At 41.1% G+C, this 22,732-nt stretch overlaps 1 protein-coding gene across 50 annotated transcripts in view; it reads left to right on the top strand.

The window, feature by feature from the left end:
- The window catches only part of KLF12 (KLF transcription factor 12), a 527,876-nt gene that overhangs the window by 262,733 nt on the left and 242,411 nt on the right, over positions 1-22,732 (top strand). For 2 of the 50 annotated variants that reach the window (XM_086328576.1, XM_086328594.1), the window contains one exon: positions 5,715-5,819. The exons of the other annotated variants lie outside the window; for them this stretch is intronic. The gene's annotated coding sequence lies outside the window, so the exon portion shown is untranslated. The remainder of the gene's footprint in view (positions 1-5,714; positions 5,820-22,732) is intronic. 50 annotated transcript variants of the gene reach the window in all.

Below are 22,732 nucleotides of genomic sequence, written 5' to 3'. Positions count from 1 at the left end.
GAGTTGGTAAAGAATCCACCTGCAATGTGGGATACCTGGGTTCGATCCCTGAGTTGGGGAGATCCTCTGGAGAAGGGAAAGACTACCCACTGCAGTATTTGACCTGGAGAATTCCATGGACTGTATCGCAAAGAGTCGGACATGACAGAGACTTTCACTTCACTTTACCAGTAGCTTTCACTACTGAAACTACTCAGAGTAGATGCTGTTTATAGCTGATACAGTGAGCTTTACTCATTTTCCAGCTTAAGTGTATTAGGACTTGCCTCAGTGAGTCTCTGTGGTGAAGTGTGTGGACTCTGGAGCCAGACTGGGTATGCTTATGTCCTGTCTCTAACATTTTTTTCTGTGACCAAAGCAAACTACTCAATCTCTGTCTTATTTTCTTCATCTGTAAAATGAGGATTATAATTGTTGTTGTTCAGTTGCTCAGTCTTACTGGACTCTTTGCAACCCCATGGACTGCAGCATGCCAGCTTCCCTGTCCTTTACTGTCTCCTGGAGCTTGCTCAAACTCATGTCCACTGAGTCAGTGATGCCATCCAACCATCTCGTCCTCTGTCGTCCCCTCTCATCCTGGCTCCAGTCTTTCCCAGCATCAGGGCCTTTTCCAGTGAGTCGGCTTTTTGTATCAGGTTGACGAAAGGATTGAAGCTTCAGCTTCAGCATCAGTCCTTCCAGTGAATATTCAGGGTTGATATCCTTTAAGATTGACTGGTTTGATCTCCTTGCTGTCCAAGGGACTCCCAAGAGTCTTTTCCAGCACCACAGTTCAAAAGCATCAATGAAGCTCAGCCTTTTTGTTGTCCAACTCTCACACCTGACTACTGGAAAAACCATACCTTTGACTATACAGACCTTTGTAGGCAAAGTAATGTCTCTGCTTTTTAACATGCTGTCTAGGTTTGTCATAGCTTTTCTTCCAACGAGGAAGCATCTTTAACTTCATGGCTGCAGTTACTGTCTGCAGTGATTTTGGGTCCCAAGAAAATAAAGTCTGTCACTGTTTCCTTTGTTTCAGGGAAGATAAAGGAGTTGATGCCCATTTGCTGCTAGCTGATGCTTCAACCTAATACCCTCTCTGTCCCCATAATTTGTTGAAATCATGGTTATCTTCCAAGTTCCAAGACAAAACTCTTGCATTTAGCATTCCCATTGATCTCTCTTCTCTGCACTTTGATCAACTCTGTCTGTAGTCACAACCTACCCAATTTAGCACTTAATTGAGCTCAAATGGCATCATGCATATTAACTCTCAGCTTGATTTCCAGCACACTCACTCGTTAGTTCAGTCTCAGAACAATCATTTATGGTGCTGGTTGTTAGGAAACAAGGTATAGTCTGGCTTGAAGGAGGCCCATGGTTTATCTGAAGAAGGAAATGGCAACCCACTCCAGTATTCTTGCCTGAGAGAATCCTGTGGACACAGGAGCCTGGTGGGCTGCTGTCCATAAGGTTGCACAAAGTCGGACACTACTGAAGCAACTTAGCCTGTATGCATGCATTGGAGAAGGACATGGCAACCCACTCCAGTATTCTTGCCTGGAGAATCCCAGGGACAGAGGAGCCTGGTGGGCTGCCATCTGTGGGGTCACACAGACTCAGACATGACTGAAGTGACTTAGCAGCAGCAGCAGCAGTATGGTTTATCAGGAAGATGATACTAATATTAATATTCCCAAAAAGAATAGTTATGGAGAGTGCTGTTCATGGGCACTTCTGGTCCCTGGTGCCATCTCATCTAACATTCCTGATAATCCTGCAGTGATGATCATCTCTACTTTACCAATGAGAATGGCTGTGTTAAGAATCATTGTGTAATTTCTCTGAGATCACATTACTTCTCAGTGTCAGAACCGGCTATGTTTGAAATCAAGACAATGATGTTTTTTTGTGCTACTAAGCTGCTATTTAGCAAATGCTAGATTTCTAGCATTCTAGGTGAAACTTTCATGAAAAATGATTGATTTTTACAGATCTTGAAGAATTAATTCTCATTATTTTATTATCATGTCTCATGAAACATATTTATTAGAATGTTGGGCAGGAGGAGAAGGGGATGACAGAGGATGAGATGACTGGATGGCATCACCGACTCTATGGAATTGGGTTTGAGTGACCTCCGGGAGTTGGTGATGGACAGGGAGGCCTGGCGTGCTGCAGTTCATGGGGTCTCAAAGAGTCGGACACAACTGAGCGACTGAACGGAACTGAGCTATCTGTTGATTAGTTGAATGAATTTGACTTGGCTAATCTAACTTTGCATTTCTTTGGCATTGGGAATATACCTCCTCTGGCTTCTTTAGAATTTTGTCTTCTGAAGGAAAAATGATGACAACACTACTGCTTTGTATCTGTATGTATCCTTTGTGTAACTCTGAGCACTTTATTGTTTGTTATTGTTTGATGTTGGCATAAATGTAGTGAGAAGACAGAACAGAATACTGTGATCACTATTTTTCACATGAAAAATTGGGAACATAAGAATGCAATCATTTGCCAAAAGCCCAGAGATAATCAGTGGCAATTGTGAGATTTTTAACCCGGGGCTTCTAACCGTTTAGTTAAAGAGTTTAAAAGTGAAAGTGAAGCCGCTCAGTTATGTCTGACTCTCTGTGGCACCATGGCCTGTAGCCTACAGGGCTCCTCCGTCCATGGCATTTTTCCAGGCAAGAGTACTGCTGCCTGGAAATTTTAAATGCTGATGGATTTTCAGTAGAGTTGTGGACAGACAAGCACCCTAGAAGTCCTCTTGGCCTTAAGTGGTGCTGGTTAATGTTGGTATAGGGAGTGCCAGCTTGGTGATACCAATGGAAATGGATTTGGTCTCGATGTCATGGTTTGGAGAGGAAGTACAGAGAAGATGAAAAGATATTCTTGAGTAGATGGGGATAGTGTGCAAACACATTGGTGGGAATGGGGCTTATCTTTCTATAATATGCCATCTCAGAGCAGATTTTTCAGAGTTAAAGAAAGTTTAATCCATCCCTTTGTTTGGACAGTGGAAGTTTGTCACTTGTATATGAAGGAAGGATGCTGGTGTAGTAGTAACTTTTGGGGAGTGATCCACGCTCTCGCGGACTCTCCCTCTCATAGCCCGTGTACTGGTTTCTCTCCTTCTCTTCCTCACCTCCTCATTTGGGTTTTCCCCCACTTTTGCTGTGGTGTTGAATTTTTAAGCCTGTGCGGGTGTGCCAGAATTCATTTAGATGAATTTGGAATTATCGATATTTGTTCACATAAAAGCTGTGTTATAGTTAAGTGGCTAGACGTTTGAGTTTCATGCTTCACACCCTTTTAAATTCTTTATGCCATTTCATTTATCCAATATGATTTCATTATAATTCTGTGTAACACTCTGGGAACCATTCATGGGATTGCTTTGGGCCATTATTTTTATGGACTCCGAGTGCTGCTTCTGTCCTGTTCTCAGTTAGAGTCTTAAAGTGGTGCGAGTGTGATTCTAGAGATTCTACGTTTTACTGAAATCATGCAGTACTATACATGTGCAGTGCGTTTAGCTTGATTCTACATAGCTACAATTACTAGGGTAATTCAAGCAGAGAAACCACATGCGCTTAAAGTGAACCGCTTATTATGTCTTTCACGGATTAGAGTGATTTTAGTTTGAGCAGTTTTGCAAAATAAGTTCTCCTTCCATAGCACCTTTGGTTCTCAGTTATTTATTTATTTATTCACTCTAAAAAAGATCTGGGGCGAGGGGCATTAAGCAGATACACCTGGGAGAACCCTGAAAATACAGTTAGGTGAGCAGGCCGGGTTTTAGGATATTATACTTTGTTGTGTATTGATGTACTGTGTTGTTTATGGAGCTGGTCATGCTGACCCGGAGTGCCACTTTGCATCTGCGAATATCCTTTTCCTGTATCAGAGCAGTTTTCTCTGCCTTGCACCTTGATGTTTGAATCAATTCAATGAGAAGGTGGAATTAGTCCTTTTAAAAGTCAGTGAGGACTGTGAGGACATTGCAGAAAGAGTAGACTGAGGGGGATTCTGGTAGTTCTGGGCCCTCTTTCTCCCTCAGCCTTTGAGCTCCTGTGGAGCCCAGCAAAGTCCCACTGTCAGGCTCCAGCACTGTATTTTCAGTGCCAATTACCATGGAATTGTGAGATATGTACTTAACTCTGCCTTTGAAGAAGCAGTTCACATTTTCATCAGTGACATTTTACGTCTTCTCTACTAAGAGATTGAATGACTCATTTGGGTGTTAAAAAATACTTGAACTGTTTAAAATATTGATGTTATAAGTGCCATAACTTGGAAGCTGAGACATGAAAATTGGCATTTAAATGATGTCTCCAAAGATTCCACCTCTTTTGTACAGAATGAGACTCGCTATCGGAGTGAAGCTGCGGTGTCAGGTTCTGAATTCGGTTCTGAGAGCTTGGCAGTGGGGCCGCAGTGGCTGGCAAGCTCCACATAAAGCCACCCTGCAGAGGGGCCACGGGGTTAATATCTACTGTCTGCTCTCAGGGCCAAGCAGGAGCCCAAGGCATGAATTTTCCAGGGTAGTTTTTTTCTAATTGCTCATCTGAACTGGTGTCTTTTTCTTTATTTTTTCTTTTTAGTTTGAACAAGGCTTTGAGGTTAGCCAAAGTCTCACACAGTGCCTATGGCAGTTCATACAGTAGGTTCTTGACAAATATTTGTTTCCTTTTATTTTATCGAGCTTCACTAGAAATCTGAGATCCTGTGTTGGCATTCACGTGACACAGTTTTTGAGGTTTTGCTGCCTAGATTCCTGATTCTGTCTCTTCTGACGCGGATGGTGTCACCTCTGACACGGATGGTCCAAGGGAGTCTGCCTTTCTGCTGGAGGAGATGGGTCATGTCTGAACAGAACAAAATATATGAGCAAAGTGTGTAAAATCTTAAAAGACCCATGTCACACTATTCCCCTCTCTCACTTTCCCTTTCATTTTCCAGCATCCTGTCTTTCCTGCCCCTTTGGTGGTGCAGTTTTCTGCCTTTGTTATCCCTTATCAGTTGGATATGAGTGTAGGTGAAAGTTGAATGTTAACGTGAGAGTCAACGCAAATACCCCTGTGTATGTTTTTTTAAGTCAACATTTTATTGTTTTAAGATGGAAAATAGTTATCTCATAAATATTGTGTTTGTGTGTGTGAGAGAGAGAGAGAGATTGAAAGTCCAGGACACTTTGGCTATAGGAAAGGAGAATAATGGCTTTTATTTAAATAATCATGGTCTTAGAAAAATTTGCCAGAACTATGAGAAAATGCTAGTTTTAACTTTTCTCAATAGATAAAAATAATATTAAACATAAATTCTCTATTTTCCTTTTCCTTTTAATAGCTAATTCTTTTACTTTCCTTTTTTTTTTTTTGAAAATAACTTTTTGTTTGGCCTGTAGAACAATCCTGACTTGAGATGAGAACGCTCTTTGTAGATGAGTAATAACTGGTGAACTATTTCTCTTGTTGGCAAAATAGCAGCTATCACTTGTACTTTCTATCACTGTTATTAAGTCTGGCTGAAATCATCTTGAGGTGAGAACAGTACCGCTGTTGTCTGGAGTTTTTCAGAAAATTAGAATCATTGAAGAAAAACCTGGCAAAGCCTTTGTTAGTAAAACATTTCAAAAATTTTTATACAGTGGGCTAGCTTCTTGATTTTGCTGGTCTTCTCCATGGGCAAAGAGGTGTTAATCTCATCTTCTGTTCTCTGTTCTGTAGTGTACTTGAAATACACAAATGATCTATTTATCACACGAGGAGCGTATCTGTAGAATTTCCTACGTAGGCCATTGAAGGGGCCAGAAGAGGAAGAGGCAAACACAGGTTTGACCCTCAATTCATTCATAAAATCTCTAAGGCAAAGACAGGATCAAGTAACTTTCAGTATATATGCTGCTGCTGCTGCTAAGTCACTTCAGTCGTGTCCAACTCTGTACAACCCCATAGACGCAGCCCAACAGACTCCCCCGTCTCTGGGATTCTCCAGGCAAGAATACTGGAGTGGGTTGCCATTTCCTTCTCCAATGCGTGAAAGTGAAAAGTAAAAGTGAAAGTGAAGTCGCTCAGTCGTGTCCGACTCTTAGCGACCACATGGACTGCAGCCTACCAGGCTCCTCCATCCATGGGATTTTCCAGGCAAGAGTACTGGAGTGGGGTGCCATTGCCTTCTCTGTCAGTATATATAGAATATGGATATTTTGCTTTTTGGTGTGAGCATGCGTGCTTAGCTGTGTCTGACTCTTTGCAGCCCCATGGACTGTAGCCTGCCAGGCTTGTCTGTCTGGAAATTTCCAGGCAAGAATACTGGAGTGGATTGCCATTTCCTCCTCCAGGGCATCTTCCTGACCCAGGGATCGAACCTGCAGCTACGTCTCTTGTATTGACAGGCCGATTCTTTACCCCTGTGCTACCTGGGAAGCCCTTGGTGGTAATGTCAGTATAATTGGGAAATAGTTCAGTTGAAACTAGGCAATAAATTCATTCAGTTAAATGGAATTTAGGTACCAGAAAGCATCATCCAGTAGTAGAAATCAGATTCTTTGCACTGCTCAAAGCATATGACTTCCCTATGGAAAAACAACAGCAATGAAGATTTTGTGGAGTGTTGTTTATTGATCCTGCAAGAATGTAATAGGAAGTCCACAGATTCTGAAGCTTTTTTTTTTCTTTATAACTTGTGGGTGTGATAACAGAGTTTTAATATTTCTTTTGATCCTTATCCTATGAAGAGGTTATTTCCTTCTACCTGATGGTATGGAGAACACCTGAAATAACTTCAGAAGACATGGTATCCAGAAATCTTACCACATGGGTTTTCAGTGTGTGTGCTGTTTACTCCCTAGAGGAGGTACTTTAAAATACTTGAGTTACTCTAACACTAACCAAGCCCCCACCCCCCCAAAAATTGAATTTATCTCTAGATATTAAATTGACAAGGCAGGTGAGACCAGTGTTTATTAACAGATATTTGTTTCAGTCTTTTTTTTTTTCCCTTTCAATTTTTGGCTGCACCAGGTCTCTGTGTGCAAGGTGTTTTCTGGGTGCAGTATACAGGCTTCTCATTGAGGTCTCTTCGACTGGCATACAGCACAGGCTCTAGAGCCGATGGGCTTTGTTGTACATGGGCTTAGATGTCCCACGGCATTTGGGACCTTCTCAGACCAGGAATCCAACACGTATCCCCTGCATTGGAAGGTGGATTCTTAACCACTGGACCAGCAAAGAAATCTCTGTCTTTTAACGTATGTGATTACATTTGATTCTTATAATGATGTCTTCATTGGAGGAAATAAAGTCTCAGAAGTGTTAAGTGTCCATCTGACATCAAATCTTAGGAGTGTCCTTTCAACCATACACAGAAACTGAAAAAGTGCATCTTAAGGGTATTCTCTGATAGACACGTAAGATAGGGAAACCCAATATGTAAGCATTTATCACTTCTGCTTTTGCAGCTTCTTTTTTGTTATGGGTCTTTGTTACACAATATCTGGAGAATTAGAGAAAGGGGACTTTTGAGGGTGGGGGAGTAGAAGAGATAGAACAGGGAAAAGAGCATGCTCTCATTTATTCTGGAAAGGGCAGAACCCTGTTGCTGAGGGAGAGAGTAATTGATTTTGAAAGAGTGTGCAGGGATGGGATAGGGAGATTGAGCATAAGAGCCAAAGTAAAGCTTTCCCAACTTTGAATAGAGAGTTTAAAAATTTGGTGGGTGGGGCAGGATAGGTCTACCAAGTGTTTCAGCTTTTGAAAATGGAAGTAAGGGCATTTTGCTACTTTGTGTATTATGGTTACATTTTAACTTTTCATTTTTTGAGAGACTTGACTACACTATCTAGATGGTTTACTGGAGATCGGGTTGGAATTTCTTTCAGGGGCACACGGCTGTGCCTGGCCCATGCAGTAGCTCACCTCCACATGGGTTACATTTGGAGTTGGGTCATTTGTAGTGATGTGGATGGACCTAGAGCCTGTCATACAGAGCGAAGTCAGTCAGAAAGAGAAAAACAAATATTGTATATTAATGCTTACATATGGGATCTAGAAAAATGGTACTGATGAACCTATTTCCAGGACAGCAACAGAGACTCAGACATAGAGAATCGAGTTACGGATACAGTGGGGGAAGGAGAGAGTGGGACAAATTGAGGGAGTAGCACTGATATATACACACTCCCATGTGTGAAATAGACAGCTGGCGGGAAGCTGCTGTGCAGCACAGGGAGCTCAGCTCAGTGCTCTGTGATTACCCTAGAGGGCAGGGGATGGCGGAGTGGGAGGGAAGCACAAGAGAGAGGGGATGTATATATATGTGTACTTATGGCCGATCCACATTGTTGTAGAGAAGAGACTAACACAACATTTTAAAGGAATTATACTCCATTTAATATTTTAAAGGGATTATACTCCAATTAAAAAATAAATTAAAAAAGTAAATGCACATACATGCACACACTCATATATACTGCATATATACACATATATAAATATAGTTCAGTTCAGTCACTCAGTCGTGTCCGACTCTTTGCGACCCCATGAATCACAGCACGCCAGGCCTCCCTGTCCATCACCAACTCCTGGAGTTCACTCAAACTCTCGTCCATCGAGTCAGTGATGGTATCCAGCCATCTCATCCTCTGTTGTCCCCTTTTCCTCCTGCCCCCAATCCCTCCCAACATCAGAGTCTTTTCCAGTGAGTCAACTCTTCACATGAGGTGGCCAAAGTACTGGAGTTTCAGCTTTAGCATCATGCCTTCCAAAGAACACCCAGGACTGATCTCCTTGAGAATGGACTGGTTGGATCTCCTTGCAGTCCAAGGGACCCTCAAGAGTCTTCTCCAACACCACAGTTCAAAAGCATCAATTCTTCGGCGCTCAGCTTTCTTCACAGTCCAACTCTGACATCCGTACATGACCACTGGAAAAACCATAGCCTTGACTAGATGGACCCTTTTTGGCAAAGTAATGTCTCTGCTTTTGAATATGCTGTCTAGGTTGGTCATAACTTTCCTTCCAAGGAGTAAGCGTTATACATATGTAAATTGATGTTATATATTTATAATACAGAAAATACAAATATATATGTACATAATTATACAATATGTATATTTATATAACTAACAGTTATTTTACACATAAATAAATTTTGTATGCACGAATACCAAATGCTTCTCATAGTATTGGCAGATTGTTACAGTGTTTAGAACAGGTTTTTCAAACTACTTTATATTTCTCCGAATTTGAATGGGAAAAGACATCAACACTGGAGCTGCTGACAGGAGATGGGAATATCCTGACAGTGTAATCCCTCCATGGAATCTGGGGTAACTGCTGCTGCTGGCTGGACTTCCTTCCTTGCCATATGTTGAGAAAATTTAGGAGAGAAAGATTTGTAAGAGATAAAGCATTGATAGTAGCAGTCAACTTAGATGTCTCTCAGATGCAGGTCGAGAATCTAAGGATACATCAGAGTCTGTGGAAGGACCACCCCGATGTACTAGAACATGCCTTGCATGAGGATTGAAAACATTTGCTCTTCAACATTGTGAATCCTTGAGGAGTTATTTTGCTCTTCATGGTGTGTTGATTACAATACCCAGAATTCTGGATGCATTCAAATGGTATGCTAAAGATTCCTTCATGACAGCATGATGTATTATGTTGATAATGTAGTTAGAAACTGAAGATTAATAATAAAATGTAGCATAAAAGAAGGCAATGGCACCCCACTCCAGTACTCTTGCCTGGAAGATCCATGGAGGGAGGAGCCTGGTAGGCTGCATTCCATGGGGTCGCAAAGGGTCAGACACGACTGAGTGACTTCACTTTCACTTTTCATTTTCATGCATTGGAGAAGGAAATGGCAACCCACTCCAGTATTCTTGCCTGGAGAATCCCAGGGACAGCGGAGCCTGGTGGGCTGCCATCTATGGGGTTGCACAGAGTCAGACACGACTGAAGCAACTTAGCAGCAGCATAAAATAAGCAGCATCATTTGACCCATTAGGACAAACTGCAGAGTAATGTAGTCAGTTTTTATAAGTTGAGAGAATTTTAAATGTAGATGCAAGGTAGTCTTAAAAAAGGTTCATTTGATTTTCTAACTATACAGTTCTAGATGTAGGATTTAGAGGAAGACAGCTTTCTTCCCTATATCAAGACAAGCAAAGTCAAGAGAGAAAGTGCGCGTTGCCTCTGAGCAGCCTAGAGAGATCGTATCCTTGAGTGCTCATGGTGTAGTGAGTGCTAGATCTTGCTATAGCCGTCAAAATTCTGTTGGGGGGGAGGGGAGGTTAGCAGATTTTCTGGATTTGCTAACCCATTTGTGGATAACCCTTCTAGAAATTTTCATGGTAGTTCTTGAGTGGCTCAAGCTCTAATTAGTAGCTCTCTGTATTAGAATTCTTCAAGGAACACCAGAACTTATTCTCTGAGTCCTCTATCAATTTTGAGGGTTTTTAAAGTGACCGTTTGGCATCTGGGTGCCTCCTTCAGCGTAGGCTGCACTCCTGGGGTGCTTACAAGGACTTCCATTGGCTCTTGAAGCCCAGGGTAGGACCTGCTCAGTGAGTTAGTATCCTTTGTTTGACTGCAGGACAGCAATTTTGCTTGTGGCATTTGGCGGTGTTCTCCAGAGTCTGACTGGTGTTCAGAAGAGTCAAATTGACCATCTATTCAGAGGTACTGGTGTGTTTCAGACCTTCAGGACTTTGGCAGCACCATTCAAAACAGAAGAATTAAGAGTAAATGAAGCAACGTTAAAGGGCCTAATAGGACTAGGGTTGAGAGCACATCAGCGGAAAAGCTCAATGGCAAATTAGGGTTCTCTTAACAGTCCTGAGGTTCTGGCAGGAGAAGTCCAGTGTCTAGCCAAAGGCAGGATCAGGTGGTAGGAAATAAGTCCTTGTTGAATAACTCTTTTACTGGCAATCTTTCTTTTCCTCTGGTTTTGATTGTTAAGTAGCTCTCTAAATGTTCTCTTTGTATTCGGTAAAGGTCTTGAATTTGAACAAGCTTAGGTCCTGTATGGTTCACATCATAGGAGCTGGGTTTATTTACTTTGTTATCAAGTATTAAAATGTATCAAATGTTAGAAGTATTAATAAAGTCCTGTGTAAGAACCCCTGTACAGTACAAGGGAGTGAGATGAAACATGTGCCCAGTAGACATTTATGCAATTCATCTAAACTGTGGAGGGGAGAACTGAGGTTTTCTAGGAGCAATTTAAGAGCAAGAGCAGTAGAAATACTTGTAGACTGAATGTAGACATTCCAGTGATGGAATTTCAAGGTAGAAACATTGCCATGGAAACAAATTTGAGTAGGAGTAAGGAGAGGTAAGAATTGCGGAGGGAAGTATATTTGGAAAAAATGGAGGCGAGGAAAATGAGTTTTTCAGTTTAACTCACTCGCAAGTGTGTTTGCCAAGTCAGCACTCACTTTGGTACTGTCCTCCTGGTTCTTTTCACTCACAGTCTTATATGTGAAATATCGGTATACATGTATATTTTTAACTAGACTAAACACTTAAAGATTAACTGCTCTTTTACTAGATCCAGCTTTTAGAATAGAATAAGCCCTTAAAGATGTAAATAAAGGTCAGGAGTGATGTCTTTTTCATTTCTTGCTGTGCCTTCACAATGGAAAAAGCTCAACACGTGTTTAATTTGTATCCTTCATTTATTTTCATTGTAAAAGTGCCTTCTGAACACTGATTGTGTGCAGGGCATTGTTCTGGATGCTGTAGGCAACACACCAAGCACATAAGACATAATCTCTGATATAAAGAGAGTTTATACTCAGGATGCAGAATGAGCTTGTTGCAGGGAGAATAATATTAGGTGATTGTGTTTATAACTGATTTGCTAGATTTAACACTTTACATTATTTCATTCAATTCTTCTGGCACACCTAGGGGTTAGGTATTATTCTCCTCCTACTCAAAGAAACTGAGTCTCAGGAAAGATATGCCAGTCACTGTGGCAACTCCAAGTAGGTGGCAGGGTCCGTCTTGGCGCCTGGTGTAAACCAAAGCCAGGCTCTTAAAATATACCTCTGTGTTGCCATCGTGTATGTATATGGTGAGCAGTATGGGCAAGTACAAAAGTTTAGGTTCTAAAAACTATTAAGAAATTTCTGAGCATGAAATGATTATATTATAGTTCAGCAGATCTGGAAAAACTCCAAAGTGGTGACATCTGATACAGACCAGGAAAAGGTTATTATGAGCCTGTGAGGAATCAGTCTCAGCAGAGGGAACAATATCAAGAATGGTGTTGAAATGTATAAGTTTCTGTATGAATGATATGTGTTGACTGTTTAGTAGCACTTATAAAAAATAATCACCTTTCTAGCATATAAAGTGGATACAAAGAAAATGGAGTGTTTTCTCAAGTCAGTGCTTAGCAGACACTCGGTATGCAGCACACGCTAGACCTCAGATGGTATATGTTTACTGATGTTTATTCAAATTTGGACAGTAGTTAGTTAGAGTTTTATTTAAAGTCATGACTGTTGGGACTTCCCTTGTGGCCCAGCGGTTGATCGCACACTTCTAGTGCAGGGAGCACAGGTTCCATCCCTGGTCTTTGAATAAGGATCCCACATGCTGGGTGGTGCAGCCACATAAATAAATAAAGACATGACTGACATTTGACTTAGTTGGATGCAATAGTGGCCCAGGGAGTACCAGTGTACATGTTTCTACCTTCAGAATCATTGTTTACAGTGTTTTATTGCTTTGAAAGTGTATTTTATACCCATTAATTGGGGGCAGATGAAGTTAACAATTAAATAAAATTATGCCATCAGAAGGGCAGTCCTAGAATACAGATAGCAAGATGCAGACATCCTACTTCCTTATCTCCCATTTCTTTGTTAAATATTAATACAGTAATATATATGGCCAGAGTCAGCCACTGACATTTCTGCTTTATCTCCCCATACATCAGAGTTACATTACAGTACTTAAGCCTTCATTTACAAAATAACTTGCACATTCTGGCTAATTCATCATAACTACTTCCTAAGGGTCCTTATGTAAATACTAGGATTGCTATTCTACCGGCAGAGAATAGAGGCAGAGACATTGACGGTCTTTACTTGCATTGACTATAAAGTATTATACTAAAATGCCATGTTCAATATCATGATATTAATTTCGCTTTGGATTTTTCAAATTTTGGGTTCTGGGATAGTTGATGGGTAGATTCTTGCATGGGAGACAGACAGTCTTCTACCATAGGCAACTAGAGATCTTCATTAGATTTGACAGCTCTGGTCTTTGTGGTGTTTGTCAGTTCTGGAATTCAACAAGTCTATAGTTTAATGAGGTGTTATTTCTCTGAGTAACTATACAAAATGGTAGCCATTATGTTACATTATTAACTTTTTAAAACCTTTTTTGTGTAAGTAACAGGTTTTCACCAAATTAGAATACTGTTTATTGCCCTGTTTCACAAAGGACTTATACTTCTTTTTTTAAAAAAGTGTTTATTGAGTTTGTTACAGCGCCGCTTCTGTTGTTTATATTCTCATTTTTTGGCCACAAGGAATGTGGGGTCTTAGCTCCCCAACCAGAAATCGAACTCACAGCCTCTTGCATTAGAAGATGAAGTCTGAACCACTGGACTGCCAGGGAAGTCCCAGGTTTAAGACTTAATGCAGTCAGATCACTCCAGATACCATTCTAAAAATCTGTGCAGATCAGCAAACATGGTTAAAACTCTAAAACCCCAAGCTTTAGATGTAGTAGTAAGATAGAACACTGAACTTCAAATTATCCGTAGTAGGAAGGTAAACACAAATGTCTAGAAAACATATTTCTTATTTCCTTGCTCAAGCCTTTGTGGAGAACTGGGTTTTTTCATAAAAGTATATAGAAAAGTGAAGATGGAATTGAGCTAAAATCAACCCTCACGAGAGAAAATCAATCCTAAATTCAAAAGCACTAAAAAAGAGGTCAGGAAAGCTCAGAGCACTGACTGCAGGAAAAGGATTTGAAATGTGTTTGACCCATGCAGTGGCAATAGTGGTAAAGAACCCTCCTGCCAAGGCAAGAGACGTAAGAGATGTGGGTTTGATCCCTGGGTCGGGAAGATCCCTTGGAGGAGGGCATGGCAACCCACTTCAGTATTCTTGCCTGGAGAATCCCATGGACAGAAGAGCTCGGTGGGCTACAGTCTATGTGGTCACAAAGAGTTGGACACTACTGAGGTGACTTAGCACTTGCGGATGATCCAGGCCAGCAGTCTTTGAAAGGCAGCGCATCTAGGGAGAAGGAATGAGAGGCTAAATAAATGGCCTCTAAAGATGTTTATGTTAGAATCCTTGGAATCTTTGAATTTCATCTTGTTCTCTGAAAAAGGGACTGTGTACATGTGATTACATTAAGGATTATGTGTTGGGAAGGCGATCCTGGGTTATCTGGGTGGACCCGAAGTGACAGCACGAGTGTGCTTATTAGAAGGAGGCCGGATGGGATGTGCATACAGAAGGGAAGACAATGTGAGGACAGGAACCCGAGGTGGAGTGATGCGGCCACAGGCCCAGAAACACCAGAATCCACTGGAAGCTGGAAGACTAAGAATAAATTCTCACTGAGAACTTTCCTGACGCATTCATTTTAGCTATATATGACTTATTTTAAGCTTCTGGATTCCAGAACTATAAAAAAACTGTAAATTTCTGCTATTTTAAGCCATTAAATTTCTGGTAATTTGTTACAGCATCCAAAGGAAATTGGTACAGAGATGAAATGAGAAATTTACCTTTAGCAAGTCTTGGGTGAAAGCATGAGGAAGCGGAGGGGAATTTAAGATCCTGAAAGACACAACACACTGAAAAATAGGTGGAAAGCATACAACTTCCCCAGCTCATCATCCCCACAAACGATTCGTTGAAGAAATATTTATATGTTTTACAGTGTGTACAAATTTTGTACAATTCATGCAAATTAAAGTACATTTTTGCTACACTAACAGAAGAGGGCAGTCTAAAATTGTATTAATCACACCAAACCTCTGCCATTTTTTTCGTGAAATTATAAACATTCTTCAGAACTATTCTAAGATAAAAACAAAAGGAGAATCAAAATCTCCTTAGTTGATGAATATTCCCTTCATAGAAAACTAACACAGCACTGCAAACTGAATTAAATATTCCTAAACAGTTATTCGGAGCTGTAGGGGAGAAGGGCTTCCCAGGTGGCGCCTGGTGGTAAGAACCTGCTTGCCAGCGCAGGAGATATGAGAGATGTGGGTTCAGTCCCTGGGTCGGAAAGATCCCCTGGAGGAGGGCGTGGCAACCCACTCCCGTGTTCTTGACTGGAGAATCTCCATGGACAGAGGAGCCTGGCGGGCTGCAGTCCATGGGATTGCAAAGAGTTGGATATGACTGAAGTGATTTAGTGTGTGTAGGGGAGAGAACCTTTCTGTCAAAACTTTAAGAACAGAGATGGACTAAAAATGGGAAGAAGTGAAATGCAATTTAGTTGAACATAGGAAAGAAATGAAAAAGTAGGTAAAATAATAAGTTATAAAGTCTGTAAGTTGTCAGGGGCTCAAGGTGGGAAGTGGATTAAAATAGGAAAACTTACTGAGGGGCATTGAAGACATAGGCATATAACTAAGAGAATGAAAATAAAATGAAGTTAAAATTAGTTTCACAGAAAATTGTGGAAGTAGAAGACAGAGAAGATCTAGCCTGTGGATAATTGGAATCCCTGGAAAAGAAAAATGAAACAGGACTAACATTTAACATCAGTTATCTACTAGCATTTTATAAACCCCCAAAACTTGCTTGAATTAAAAGAAGACCTGAAAGTACATATTGAAAGGTATTTCCAGGTTCCTAGGAAAATTGTAAAAAAAAATGAACAACTATATATTTCCTAGTAGAAAAGTAGTGAACTTTGAAGAAAATAATCTTATCATCTATAGCAGGTGTTGTCAAACTACATATTACAGCCAGTTGTGTAGAATTCAAGCTACAAACTGCTTCTACATATATTTTTTAAAGAGTTACAAAACAAAAATATGTGACAGAGAACATATGTGGCCCACAATGCCTAAAATAACTTACTGCCTAGCTCCTCACAGAAAATGTTTGCTGACTGCTGGCCTACAGGCAAAAGCAAACAAAGAATCAATCAAGTAATAGAAGTATTTAGGATGGCATCAGACATCTCCAAAGAATATACAAAGAAACGCAGCAATTCAAGAAATTCAAGTGTGAATTCCAAGTGTGAGCCGTGAATTTCATATCCAGCCAAGCTCTTCATTAAGTATCAATCTGTAGAAAAACTGTTCTAAACATGCAAGAGCTCAGGGACTTCAGCATCCACTGAGCTCTTCTTTAAACATCAAGAGGATGAGTTTTGGCAACTAAGACATGACTGGGAAAATACTGGCAAAGTGTTGTGATAGTGAACATTTAATGGATTTACTTGTTGTTTTAAGCCTGAAAAAAAAATGTTGATTCATAAATGGGAGAATAATACATCATTGTTCTAACAACGTTGAAAGAATGCACTCATTCGGTTTTAACATGGTTTGTGGGTTAGTTGCAACTATTGACTTTGATAATTAGAAAATGGTTATATAAGAGTGTATACAACTCATTCTTAGTATATACATGCTGATGAACTAAGGATAAAAGGGCTCTGTATCTGACACTTATCCTGAAATATTCAGGAAAAAAATAGATATGTTTGTACACAGGTGTGTAATTGTGTATGTGCATACCTGTAAACACATTTTTGTATGTTTGTATCTGTAAATGTTTTTAGATAGATGTAGATGTATCGACAGACGGTTAAGTGAATGGGTATGCTGCTGCTGCTGCTAAGTCCACTTCAGTCGTGTCCGACTCTGTGTGACCCCAGAGACAGCAGCCCACCAGGCTCCTCCATCCCTGGGATTCTCCAGGCAAGAACACTGGAGTGGGTTGCCATTTCCTTCTCCAATGCATGAAAGTGAAAAGTGAAAGAGAAGTCGCTTAGTCATGTTCGACTCTTTGCGACCCCATGGACTGCAGCCCACCAGGCTCCTCCGTCCATGGGATTTTCTAAGCAAGAGTACTGGAGTGGGGTGTTATTGCCTTTTCCAAAGTGAATGGGTACAGTCATGTTCAAATGCATATAAAAAGAGTGCCATTTTAAAACCCAGGTTGAAGGGTATATGGGATTTTTATTGTACCTTGTTATAATTTTCATGTACGTTTATAATTATGTCAAAGTGAAATGTAGCCAAAAAATGACACAAAAGGGATCATGAGAGAGAGTGCTGTAATAGCGCTGATTGTAGTCTCCTGCATTTTTGTTTTTTGAAGAAAGAACGTGAAGGTAGGGGCACTTCTGTGTGGTGTCCATCAACTTTATTCTGGTTTTTCAGACTCAGGCATATAGTCAAAAGCCTGGCAGAGAATTTAGCTCTTTGGATACTTATAACTTTGTAGATACTCATTGAAGGGGAAAGTTCATTTGCTCATTCAGCGTATATTGGGTGCATGATTCTAAGTGCACTGGAGATTGAGAGGTAGTGAAAATGTCTCATTTCAGTGAAACTCTTGGGCCTGAAACCTGCTGCACAACTTCCCAGAAGTGAGGGTATGCTCCACTAGGCCAGGGTCCCAGAGCATGAGTAGATGTGTCTTCTCGAGGCTGCCAGGACTCACAGCAGAATGATCCTTGCAGGGAGAGTGGGCCTGTGAGAGGTGGACAAGAAGGACGAAGTCAGGGCTTTGTGCTGGTAGACCGAAGAATATCATCAGGGCTGGATTGCAAGAACAAGACTTTCAATGGGAACTTCGAGGGACAGGATCAGATGTCAGACATAAGACAAAAATGAAATTTCAATTTGGTCGAAGTAAAGTGGTTTGGAATATACACTGGAAAAGTCTAGGTTCATGGGCTTTTTGTTGATGTTGGCAAGAAACAGCCAGTTGGCTTACAGACCCAGGACTGGGCTGGCCAGGGACCAGCAAAGATGAAAAATCAGTTCATTTAATTCATAGAGATACAGTGCAAATCGTTTCTTACAAAACACTTGACTGAGCTCATCCTTTTCTACTGACGTTTTCTTTCTACAAGAAAAATACTTCTAAAACTATTTAAGATGCAATCATAGTGTGTATTGCTGTGTTTAGAAGTTTGGCATATACCGCTTTTACTGTAGTGTTTAAAGTGCTGTAGTTAAAACAAGGCTTCCCTGGTGGCTCAGTGGTAAAGAATCCATCTGCAGTGTAGGAGATGCGGGTTCAGTTCCTGGGTCAGGAAGAGCCCCTGGAGAAGGAAATGACAACCCACTCCAAGTATTCTTGCCTGGGAAATCCCATGGACAGAAGAGCCTGCTGGGCTACAGTCCATGGGGTCACAAAAAGTCAGACATGACCAGGTGGCTGAGAGCGAGCATGAGTTAACAAGAGCAGTTGAAAATATATTGAAGGTAATATTAATTTATACTAAAGTGCTTTAAAAAATAAGAAATTATAGTAACAACTATGTTTTATTTGAAAGGTATGAAAAGCTTATTTTGTTTTTGTGTGTGCTAAGTTCAAATCTTAGCACCAAAGAATTGATGCTTTTGAACTGTGCTATTGGAGAAGACTGTTGAGAGTCCCTTGAACTGCAGGGAAGTGAAAGCAGTCAATCCTAAAGGAAATCGGTCCTGAATATTCATTGGAAGGACTGATGCTGAAGCTGAAGCTCCAATACTTTGGCCACCTGAGACGAAGAACTGACTCACTGGAAAAGTCTCTGATGCTGGGAAAGATTGAAGGCAAGAGGAGAAGGGGACGACAGAGGGTTGGATGGCATCACCGACTTGCAGGACTTGAGTTAGAGCACGCTCCGGGAGTTGGTGATGGACAAGGAAGCCTGGCGTGCTTCAGTCCATGGGGTTATAGAGTTGGACACGACTGAGCGACTGAACTGTTCAAATCTGCCCTTCTGGTCCTCACTGGCATCAATGCTTGCTTTCATTTGCTGAACTATCCAGTTCCATCCCCTCTATTTTTCTCTGTGAGAGTCAAGGGGGTGAAAATCCACTCCTGGGGACTTACATCAAGGGAAGGGGAGAACAGTCATGTGGATACTTAGCCTCTCACATTGCTGCTTCTGCTCACCTGCCTGCTGATTAACAGGACAGACAACCAGGCTGAATGGAATGCAGGCCATGACTTACAGGTGATGGTGAAAATTATGGCAAAGCTGACCAATCACCCAGGTCCCTGTCGCTGGGCTATGGGTCCCAAGTGCTGTATCAGCTGGGTTTTTTCCTCCAGGTATATCTAAGGATTTTCGCAAAGGAAACCCTAAAATCACCTACTAATTCTAAATTGAGGATCATGTGATGACGGAAAGGGGATGTGAAGAGAAGAAAGCACGTGATAATGGAAGGTAGGAGTAGTGCAACCAGGCCACTCATACTCTGAGCCTAGTTCTGAGTTTGGCTCTGGTGGTGCAGTGGTGAGAAATGGTGTCATGTCAGAGCTGACAGCGGACTGGAGAAGACAGGTGTGTGTTGCAGATTTGTATGCTGTGCTTGGGGGGAAAGAAGCCCCACACAGAACCCAGCCTGGGGGGAGATTAGGTGAGGTAACATGGAGAAGGTAACTTGGAGATGAGCTCGAAAGATACATTGATGACAGGAGGAGATGAGGAGAAGGATGGTCAAGAGAGAGGGAAAGTTTCAGGCCAAGGGGTGGAAGCATGAGGCTGCATGCTGTGTGTGAGGGTAGTGGAAGCACCTTGTGTTATAGGAGGAAGAAAGAAACAAAGGAGGAGTTGAGAACGACTCACAGACTTAGAACACAAACTTACGGTTGTTGCGGGGGTAGGGACAGTTAGGGAGTTTGGTATGGTCATGTACACACTGCTGTATTCAACGTGGATAACCTGTAAGGACCTACTGTATAGCACATGAAACTCTGCTCAATGTTATGTGGCAGCCTGGATGGGAGGGCGTTTTGAAGGAGAATGGATACACGCATATGTATGCCCGAGTCCCTTTTCACCTGAAACGGTCACAATTTTGTTAATAACCCTAACCCCATGGGTCGCTAGGAGTCAGACATGATTGAGCGACTTCACTGTATTTTTTCACTTTCATGCATTGGAGAAGGCAATGGCAGCCCACTCCAGTGTTCTTGCCTGGAGAATCCCAGGGACAGGGGAGCCTGGTGGGCTGCCGCCTCTGGGGTCGCACAGAGTCGGACACGACTGAGGCAACTTAGCAGCAGCAGCAATACAAAAAAGAAAGTTGAAAAAGACGTGGTTATGTCAGATTACTGCAAACCTTGTGTCTTCAAACAACAGAAATAGATTGTCTCCCACCTTTGGAGAAGTCCAAAATTAAGTGTTGGGAGGGCCACACTCACTGTGAAATCTGTATAGGAGGATCCTTTCTTTCTTTTTTTTTTTTTTAATTTTTTATTTTTTTATTTTATTTTTTTTTAATTTTATTTTATTTTTAAACTTTACATAATTGTATTAGTTTTGCCAAATATCAAAATGAATCCATCACAGGTATACATGTGCTCCCCATCCTGATCCTTTCTTACTTCTTTTAGCTTTTGGTGTTTGCCAAGGTACTTGGCCGTTAGATGTGTTACCCCAGCCCCTGTCTCCGTTTGTATTTCTGTCTCAGTGTCTCTTCTTTAACACCATCACAGTGGACTAAGAGCCCACCCTACTCCAATCTTAACTAATTATATCTGGAACAACTCTATTTCCAAATAAGGTCACAGTCTGAGGCTCTGGAGATTAGGGATTCAGTGTATCATTTTGCAGGACACAGTTCACCTAGTACAGTGTCCACAAAGGAGTGTTCATGTTTCTGTTTGCTCTTCGGAGTTGCTTAAAGGAAGGCCAGGCTTCCCTGGTGGCTCAATGGTAAAGAATCCACCTGCAATGCAGGAGACCCCGGTTTGATCCCTGGGTCAGGAGGATCTGCTAGAGGAGGGCACGGGAACCCACTCCAGTGTTCTTGCTTGGAGAGTCCTACGAACAGAGGAGCCTGGTGGGCTATGATCAGTGGAGTCACAAAGAGTCAGACACGACTGAAGTGACAAAGGCAGGCCACTCAGTGGGAAGCTTCACTTGTGGTCTTATAAACTCTGGTGATTTTTTAAACAACGTATGGAGGACAAATGAGCAGACTTTGCCATAGTGAACTTAGAAACCATTAAATTAGCTCAAGTAGCTCTGTTTACAAGTAAACAATCGGTAGCATTTTTCTAAGAAGCTAATTTAGAACCTACCTTCTTCTGGGAGTTTTTGTGAAGGAGCAGTAAATAGTTGGGCTCTTTAGCATAGCCTTACTTGGAGCAAAACAAAACAAAACAGAAAACAACAGCAGAAAAACCCCAAACCATTCATCTCTGGACATATCCTACCTTAAGTCATTGTACCTTATAGAAGCATAAAAGGAGCAGAAACATTGGAGAAACTGTAGGCCTCTGGCCTACAAAACAGTTTTATTTAAAAGGTTATGTTTACTTTGAAATAATCAGTCATAGAGTGAATGCACAAAGACACAGTGTGCCTTGCTGTGGTTCAAAATTTAGGGAATACAAGTTTTGGTCTAGTGTTTATACTCTTCTCATCTGAATATTTTTCTTATTTCTGTAACTCCTGATACCTTTATTCTACATACATTAAAATAATTAATTCTCCAATTAGAACAAGTTTATTTGTATCTCCTCCACTTTATAGAAATGTATGCATTTTTGGACTTCCCAGATAGCTCAGCTGGTAGAGAATCTGCCTGCCAGTGCAGGAGATGCAAGAGATGTGGGTTTGATCCATGGGTCGGGAAGATCCCCTGGAGAAGGGAATGGCAACCCACTCCCATCTTGCCTGGAGAATTCCATAGACAGAGGAGCCTGGTGGGCTACAGCCCTACGGGTTGCAAAGAATAGAATATGACTGAGCACACTCGCATACACATGCATCTTCTCTGTGAACTTAAAAACCATTCCTCTGTGTTTCTCTGTTGCTGACTTTAGGAGTGTGCTTGACTATTAATCTCCTGGATGAATGGGCAGTACTGAGACATTCTGTTGCATCTTCAAAGATTACCCCTTAATTCCTCTAAATTTATATTATTAGAGGGGCCATTGCTATATCTCATCTTATATTGACCTGATGAACAAAAACTAAAGAAATATAACATTTCATTTTAATAAGCCAAGAGATTAAAAAAAACTCATTCGTTCATATACTACCATACCTTATCCTCTGTCTCTTATAATTATTTTAAGTTTATTTTTTAAGAGTCACAAGGTTGAATTCATTACTTTATTGTTCAATATTCCCATTAGCTGAATATTTTGTGACTAGAATTCAAGTTGCCTTAATACAAGCAGCAGAATAATCTGTAGCTTTAGCTTATAGGGTTACATTTATGTTTTGATGACAAACTTTCGTCCAATATTGACATATTTGTCTTTTAGAACACATGAGAACTAAAAATGCAGGATTAAAGCTGCTTTTATCTTTATCAAGTCTTCAACCTTTACCTATAGAGCAAACACATAAATGCCGAAAGCTGTAGTGTTAGAGTAGTTGTAACCCCTCCCCCCATTTTTTTTTTTAAGAGAATATCAAATATGTTGTTTGAACTAATGTGGAGTGAACATGGGTGTTTCCTAGAAGCAAAGCCTGATCAGAAGCAAGGCAGGTTGGAGGAAACCTGGTACAAATGAGGAATCAAACCTTGGTGTTTAATACTAGCCCTGCAC

Source organism: Bos grunniens, chromosome 12 (genome assembly GCF_055505025.1).
Source record: "Bos grunniens cultivar Pamir isolate PY7600 chromosome 12, Bosgru_T2T1.0, whole genome shotgun sequence".
NCBI lineage: Eukaryota > Metazoa > Chordata > Mammalia > Artiodactyla > Bovidae > Bos > Bos grunniens.
This window is presented reverse-complemented; position numbering and strand designations above follow the sequence as displayed.